The sequence below is a fragment of the Somniosus microcephalus genome, chromosome 21, assembly GCF_052327205.1.
Source record: "Somniosus microcephalus isolate GS21.2 chromosome 21, FLI_Smic_1.0, whole genome shotgun sequence".
Classification (NCBI taxonomy): Eukaryota; Metazoa; Chordata; class Chondrichthyes; order Squaliformes; family Somniosidae; genus Somniosus; species Somniosus microcephalus.
Genome location: NC_141007.1, coordinates 28459406 through 28467903, shown reverse-complemented (window position 1 = coordinate 28467903; position 8498 = coordinate 28459406). Strand labels below are relative to the sequence as shown.

The 8498-nt window shown below is 44.6% G+C and overlaps 1 protein-coding gene across 7 annotated transcripts in view; it reads right to left on the bottom strand.

The window, feature by feature from the left end:
* The window catches only part of LOC147102664 (putative uncharacterized protein MYH16), a 589631-nt gene that overhangs the window by 290828 nt on the left and 290305 nt on the right, over positions 1–8498 (bottom strand). The gene's annotated exons all lie outside the window — the stretch shown is intronic.

Below are 8498 nucleotides of genomic sequence, written 5' to 3'. Positions count from 1 at the left end.
TTAATCAAGAATCTGCCATATTTTTATTATAGCATTGAAATTATGGAGTGCAAATTCATCTGGTCCCGCAGGCAACGAGCGCCCAAACTGGGAAGCCCGAGGACGGCCTTATTAACATTTTATTGTGTGAGCTGTCAGAACCTGTGTTGCCTCCACAGGCAGATTACAGATTTGAAGGTGCCAATCGTTGGTTGCTGACTTCGCCAGCAGTGGTCCTAAAGCCATTCTCAGGAATGAGGTTGGAGAAGGCAACAGTGGAATGATCACGCAAACTGTTGAGTCAGAGGGGCACTCCTGTCCCTCCTGGCTCCACAGAGAGGTTTTTAAATGCTGAAAGGGGCTGTGGAGGGGTGGGGGGTTGGTGCAGGTGGGGAGGGGAAGATGTGTTTAGTGGTGGAATCATGCTGGAGGTGGCGTAAATGGCACAGGATGATCCGTTGAATGTGGAGGCTGGTGGGGTGAAAGGTGAGGACAACGGGAACCCTATCGTGTTCTGGGAGTGGGGTGGAAGGGGTGAGAGCAGAAGTGTGGGAAATTTAACAGATAAGGTCGCGGGCCATGTCAACTACGGTAGAGGGGAATCCTCGGTTGAGGAAAAAGGAAGACATACCAGAAGCACTAGTATGGAAGGTGGCATTGTCAGAGCAGATGCGGTGGAGATGGAGAAACTGGGAGAATGGAATAGAGTTCCTACAGGAAGCGGGGTGGGAAGAAGCTGTCAGAGTCTGGGCTTATAGCGGATTTGGTCGATAGCCTATCGCCTATCCCCAGAAATGGAGACAGAGAAGTCGAGGAAGGGAAGAGTCGGAGATGGACCATGTGAAGGTGAGGGAAGGGTGGAAATTGGAAGCAAAGGGTAAGCGCTCTCAGGCCGTCCTGGTGGGGGATGGAGGTGTAGAGGGATTGGGCGTCCATAGTGAAAAGGAGACGGTTGGGGCCAGGAAACTAGAAACTGTTAAAGTGGCGGAGAGCATCGGAAGAGTCGTGGATGTAGGTGGGAAGGGACTGGACAAGGGGAGAAAAAATAGAGTTGAGATAGAAAGAAATCAGTTCTGTGGGGCAAGAACAGGCTGAAACAATGGGTCTACCACGGCAGTCCTGTTTGTGGATCTTGGCAAGGAGGTAGAAGCGGGCTGTGCGGGATTGAGGGACTTTGAGGTTGGTGGCCATAGAACCCGAGCAGAAAGGGACTGTCTATGTTCTGGCCTCCCTTCTGGTTCATGTTCCTTCACTTCCTGTTGCATTTCTTCCTCCTCCACTTCCTTTTCCACCTCCTCCTCTTCCACATGCTCCTGCTCCTCAACTTCTCACCTGATCGGTGGTGGCAAGGGCTGTTCCCTCATAATGGTGTAGCATGCAGCATGCAGCATTCTATCACAAAGTTTGATACCTGCTTAGCTGACTGCTGCAGGCCTCCAAAAGGACGGTCCAGGCAGTGAAAGTGTTGTGTGAGGATGTCGATGGTGTGTTCTATAATAAGAACGTAAGAACATAAGAAATAGGAGCAGGAGTAGGCCATTCGGTCCTTCGAGCCTGCTCCGCAATTCAATAAGATCACGGCTGATCTTCTACCTCATCTCCACTTTCCTGAACTTTCCCCATATCCCTTGATTCCCTTAATATTCAAAAATCTATCAATCTCTGTCTTGAATATACTCAACGACTGAGCTCCACTGCCCTCTGGTGTAGAGAATTCCAAAGATTCACCACCATCTGAGGGAAGAAATTTATCCACATCTCAGTCCTAAATGGCCGACCCCTTATTCTGAGATGGTGACCCCTGGTTCTAGACTCTGCAGCCAGGGGAAACATCCTCCCTGCATCTACCCTGTCAAGCCCTGTAAGAATTTTGTATGTTTCAATGAGATCACCTCTGATTCTTCTAAACATCAGAGAATATAGGCCTAGTTTACTCAATCTCTCCTCATAGTACAATCCCCCCATCCCCAGAATCAGTCTGGTGAACCTTCATTTCACTCCCTCTATGGCAAGTATATCTTTCCTTAGGTAAGGAGACCAAAATTGTACACAATACTCCAGGTGTGGTCTCACCAGGGCCCTATATAATTGCAGTAAGACGTCCTCTTGTAATAAAGGCCAACATACTATTTTCTTTCCTAATTGCTTGCTGTACCTGCATGTTAACTTTCAGTGATTTGTGTACAAGGACACCCTGGTCCCTCTGACCACCAATATTTCCCAATCTCTCACCATTTAAAGAATACTCTGCTTTTCTATTTTTCCTACCAAAGTGGATAACTTCAAATTTCTTCACATTATATTCCATTTGCCATGTTCTTGCCCACTCACTTAGCCTGTCTGTATCCCCTTGAAGCCTCCTTGCATCCTCCTCACAAATTATATTCCCACCCAGCTTTGTATCATCAGCAAACTTGGATATATTACATTTGGTCCCCTCCTCCAAATCATTGATAAAGATTGTGAATAGCTGAGGCCCAAGCACTGATCCTTGCGGTACTCCACTAGTTACAGCCTGCCAACCCGAAAATGACCCGTTTATTCCTACTCTCTGTTTTCTGTCTGTTAACCAATCCTCAATCCATGCTAGTGTATTACCCCCAATCCCATGAGCCCTAATTTTGTTTAATAACCTCTTGTGTGGCACCTTATCGAATGCCTTCTGAAAATCCAAATACACCACATCCACTGGTTCCCCCTTATCCATTCTGCCAGTTACAGCCTCAAAAAGTTCTAATAGATTAGTCAAACACGATTTTCCTTTCATAAATCCACGTTGACTCTGCCCAATCCTTTTATTATTTTCTAAGTGCCCCATTACCATGTCCTTAATAATAGATTCTAGCATTTTCCCTACTATTGATGTCAGGCTAATTGGTCTGTAGTTCCCCGTTTTCTCTCTCCCTCCTTTATTAAATAGTGGGGTTACATTTGCTGCCTTCCAATCCGCAGGAACCATTCCAGAATCTATGGAATTTTGGAAAATGATAACCAATGCATCCATTATCTCTATAGCCATCTCTTTCAAAACCCTAGGATGTAGGCCATCAGGTCCAGGGGATTTATTGGCGTTCAGTCCCATTAATTTCTCCAGTATTACTTTTTTACTAATACTAATTTCTTTTCGTTCCTCATTCTCGCTAGACCCTTGGTTCTCCACTCTTTCCGGGAAGTTTTTTGCGTCTTCTTCCTTGAAGACAGACACAAATTTTTGTTTAATTTCTCTGCCATATCCTTATTTCCCATTATAATTTCTCCTGTCTCAGCTAGTAAGGGACCCACATTTACTTTTGCTAATCTTTTCCTTTTCACATATCTATAGAAGCTTTTAGTTTGTTTTTATGTCTCTCGCTAGTTTACTCTCATATTCTATTTTACCTTTCTTTATCAATTTCTTGGTCCTCCTTTGCTGAATTATAAAATCCTCCCAATCCTCAGACTTACTACTCCTTTTGGTAGCATTATAAGCATTGATCTAATACTATCTTTAACTTCTCTTGTTAGTCACGGTTGGACCACTTTTCCTGTGGGTTTTTTGTGCCGTAAAGGAATGTATATTTGTTGTAAATTATGTATTAATTCTTTAAATGCTAGCCATTGCTCGTCCACTGTCATACCTTTTAATGTAGTTTCCCAATCTACCTTAGCCAATTCGCCCCTCATACCTACGTAGTTTGCTTTATTTAGATTTAAGACCCTTGTTTCTGATTTAACCAAGTCACTTTCAAACGCAATATAAAATTCCATCATATTATGGTCACTTTTCCCTAAAGGTCTCTTTACTACAAGGTTATTAATTAACCCTTTCTCGTTGCACAATACTAGATCTAAAATAGCCTGTTCCCTAGTTGGTTCCTCAACATATTGATCTAGAAATCTACCTTACATACATTGCATGAATTCGTCCTCTACACTATTACTGCAAACTTGGTTTGCCCAGCCTATATGTATATTAAAGTCCCCCATGATTACTGTATTATCCATGTTGCTTGTGGCAGCGTGGCTCTCATTGTAGGCCTGCTGTGTACATGTGCATGTGTTCAGGACTGGAGTCATGAGCCATGTCATGAGTAGATAACCTTTGTTGCCAAGTAGCTAACCTTTGACTTGCTGTGGTGGGCCAAATGCTGGTGGCACAGATGACTGACGCAGAATGAAGGATACTGCTAGGATAATGAGAATGCACCTGCATGATGAGCTGCCTGTAGTCGCACACCAGATGCACATTGAGAGAGTGCAATCCCTTTCAGTTCAGGAAAGTGTTCACGAGGTGCATGTACGACAATGTGCATGCAGCCTGCAATCCATGCAAACCCATGTGCTCGCTCCGTTTTCCTGTCTCTGGCAAGAGGGAATGAGATGAAGCTGTCTCTCTGTGTATAGAGAGTCTCAGTGAACTCCCTTATGCAGCAGTGTACTGCAAACTGCGAGATGTTGCTTATATCTTCAGCAGCTTGGAAGGAGCCAGGCGCATAAAAGTTAAGAGCCACAGTCACCTTGACAGCCACAGGCAAAGCAGTTGTGCTGCAGCAGTTGGCAGATTTCAGTCACAACCCCTGTTGTGAAGTGAAAACATCTCAAGCATTGGTCCTTGTTGAAGTTGAGGTAAGAGAATTGCCCCCTAGAGATCTTTGGTGGATATAGCCTCCTGCTGAGAGCCCTTCTCCCCCTCCTTCTCCTCCCTCTTCCAATAGCTTATCCTGCTCTGCGTGGCCTCACTTCATTCTCCTAGTCATGCTGAATTCCCAGAGGAAGCCTTACGAGGCCACCCATGTCTGGAAGAAACTTGTTTCAGCACAAGCTTTTAAAATCAACAGAAAAGTACTTCAGCACCAGCCAGACAACTCCCTGTAGACTTTTCAAACTTTAGCCAAGAATAGGAAAGCTCGAGAAACATGTGCAATTGCATGAAAAGCATGAAGAATTAATCCAGTAACTAACCTGTAAGTGGTTCATGATCCCTTTCAATAGCACTGGTGGGGGGTCCTTCATTTTGTTTAACGTGTGTTCAGCTGTGCGAGGTTGAGACAGTGCGTAGGCTGGAGCGTGAAGTTCGAAAGTGGCAGTGTGGCATCAAAACAGCATTGAACACTGATTGACATCATAATCTGCCTGCTCTTCATGCTGGCGGCGATCGTTAGATGTGCTCGCGCAAAACCCTTCACCAAGATGCTAGGTGCATTTCCTGTTGGAAGTGTACGCACGCATCTCGGATCAATTTTTGAGCATTAAGAGGCCGCATAGCGACTAAAGAATGGGCACTACACAACCGAAATTCACCCCGCAGGAGTGGGACTTGATCCTACAATCTTCTGATTCAAAGGCATAGTGCTATGTCAGTTGTGATGAAGCTACTAGATTCTGTCATTAAGGATTAAGTGACTGAATACTTGAAAAATGAGCTGATCAGAGAGAGCCAGCATGGCTTTGTTAAGGACATGCCATATCTGACTAAACTAGTTGAATTTTTTAAGGAGGTTACTAATAAGCTAGATAAGGGAGTGTCTATTGATGTTATTTATATGAATCTCCAGAAGGCATTCGATGAGGTCCCACATAAGCAAAACGTTCCAAGGAGCTTAACAAGAGCATTATCAATAAAAATGTTTTTGACACCAAGCCACAGAAGATGATATCAGGACAGATAACCAAAAGCTTGGTCAAAGAGGTAGGTTTTAAGGAGCATCTTAAAGGAGGAGAGAGAGGTGAGAGGTGCAGAGGTTTAGATCTGCTTGAGGTATTTAAAACTTTAAAAGAATTTGATAGGCTAGATATGCGTTACATCCGTGAATAATTGAGACACGGACAGCAGGAGTGAACAAAATAAGTCTTTACTGGTGGAAGTCAATAGTGAAACTAAAAACACAGAGGCTCACTAGCGCCTTTTATGCAGGGGTGGTCACTGCCGGTACTGCAGTCTGAGACCAGTTATTCTCTTGAAGGTACATACACAACCATATGGAGAAACTATTTCCTCTGGTGGGAGAAATCAAGAACAAGCAGATATAATCTTAAAATTAGAGCTAGTACATTCAGGAGAGATATCAGTAAGCATTTTTCACACAAATGGTAGTAGAAATTTGAAATTCTATCCCATAAAAGGCTGTGGATATGAGGACAAGTAGAGCTGTCAAAACTGAGAAAGATAGATTTTTGTTAGGTAAAGGTGTCAATGGATATGGAGCAACAGGTGGTAAAGACTCGGGAACAGTACCGATGGATTGGAGGGTAGCTAACGTTACCCCACTATTCAAAAAGGGGGGTAGGGAAAAAGCAGGTAATTACAGACCTGTAAGCCTTACATCAGTTGTGGGCAAAATGCTGGAGTCCATCATTAAGGATGAAATAGCGGAGCACTTAGCAAATGGGGACAGGATAGGACAGAGTCAACATGGATTTACAAAGGGTAAATCGTGCTTGACTAATCTATTGGAATTTTTTGAGGGAGTAACTGGTAGAATAGATGGGGGAGAGCCAGTAGATGTGGTGTACCTGGACTTCCAAAAGGCCTTCGATAAGGTCCCACATAAAAGATTAGCATGGAAAATTGAGGCTCATGGGATAAAGGGGAAAGTTTTGGCGTGGATAGGGAACTGGCTGTCAGATAGAAAACAGAGAGTTGGAATAAACGGCTCATTTTCTGAATGGCAGGCAGTAACAAGTGGGGTACCACAGGGATCTGTCCTGGGCCCCCAGCTGTTCACAATTTACATTAATGACCTGGATCAGGGAGTCGGATGCAGCATTTCCAAATTTGCAGACGACACTAAACTAGGAGGGGGGGTGGGCTCAGAGGAAGAGACCAGGAAGCTCCAGAGCGATTTGGACAGACTGGGCGATTGGGCGGATAAATGGCAGATGCACTATAATGTGGACAAGTGCGAAGTTATCCACCTTGGGTGCAGGAACGGGAGGGCAAATTATTATTTAAATGGCAATAGATTGGGAGAGGGGGAAGTACAGAGAGACCTGGGTGTTCTTGTACACCAGTCACTGAAGGCGAGCATGCAGGTGCAACAGGCGGTCAAGAAGGCAAACGGTATGCTGGCCTTCATAGCAAAAGGGTTAGAATACAGGAACAGGGATACCTTGCTGCAGCTGTACAGGGCACTGGTGAGACCACACCTCGAGTACTGTGTACAGTTTTGGTCGCCTCATCTGAGGAAGGATGTTCTTGCCATGGAGGGGGTGCAGCGGCGATTCACCAGGCTGATACCAGGAATGGCGGGAATGACCTATGAGGAGAGACTATGTAGTTTAGGGATGTACACACTGGAGTTTAGAAGATTGAGAGGGGACCTCATAGAAGTGTATAAAATTCTGACAGGTCTAGACAGACTGGATGCAGAAGGAATGTTTCCCTTGGCGGGTGAGAACAGAACTAGAGGACATAATTTAAGGATAAGGGCTAAACCATTTAGGACAGAGATGAGGGGGAATTTCTTCACTCAGAGAGTGGTGAACCTGTGGAACTCATTGCCACAGAGGGCAGTGTACGCCAGCTCATTAAATATATTTAAGAGGGAATTAGATATATTTCTACGGGCAAAAGGGGTTAAGGGTTACGGAGAGAAGGCGGGGACGGGATACTGAATTAAAGGATCAGCCATGATCTCATCGAATGGCGGAGCAGGCACGAAGGGCCGAATGGCCTACTCCTGCTCCTATCTTCTATGTATCTATGTAAATAGGATTGAGGTACAGATTAGTCGTGATCTAATAGAATAGCAGAACTCTTGTTCCTAATGTTCCTTTGCTACCATTGAGCCATGACCAAGGATTTTCAGCTTCACACTGATGCTGAACTTGAGATATTGGTGAAACAGGAAAATATAAATAACTAAAGATTTAACTAAAATTGAATATATTTCTTGACGTTCACTATTAAAAAACAAGCCCCTGAACAGATGGAGAGCAAAGAGTTGCTGTCCCATATTAAATGCATAAATTTCTTTATGGATCTGCGATATTTATTCATCCACCTTCAGTGCGTCAATAAAACACTATTTATTTACTTTTTTCCAGAACCAATCAAAATTTCACTGTGTGAGGGTTGGAGGGTGGGTCGCTTCCACATTTCCTTCCAAATTTTCTTATTGGAGATCTGCATCCATCCTTCAATTCCACATGCCAGAAACATCCCTCTTGGAAAAGAATACGATATAAGATATTGTAGCGATTCATGTGCATCGCCACTAAATAATCGAGTTTGACTTCGACGAACTATAAATAAGTTGTTTATTTACAGGAACAGGTTAAATACAACAGGTAAGGTAGCAGGTAAGATGGCTGACTGTAGGAGCACCGTGGTGTAGGTCTTTCCCCAGCGGGGACGCCACGAGGACTGAGTTCGCAGTCCTGTGGAGAGCGTGATGACGTCATCGCGTTTGTGTTGTGATGTCATCACGTTGTTCGCGTTTCCCGCGCTTAGGGCGTCACGTGATGCACGTCGTTGCGTCGCTGGCCGTTGAGGCCAAAGTCGCGAGCACGGGAGCGGGAGCTGGAGGCCAGGCTGAGCC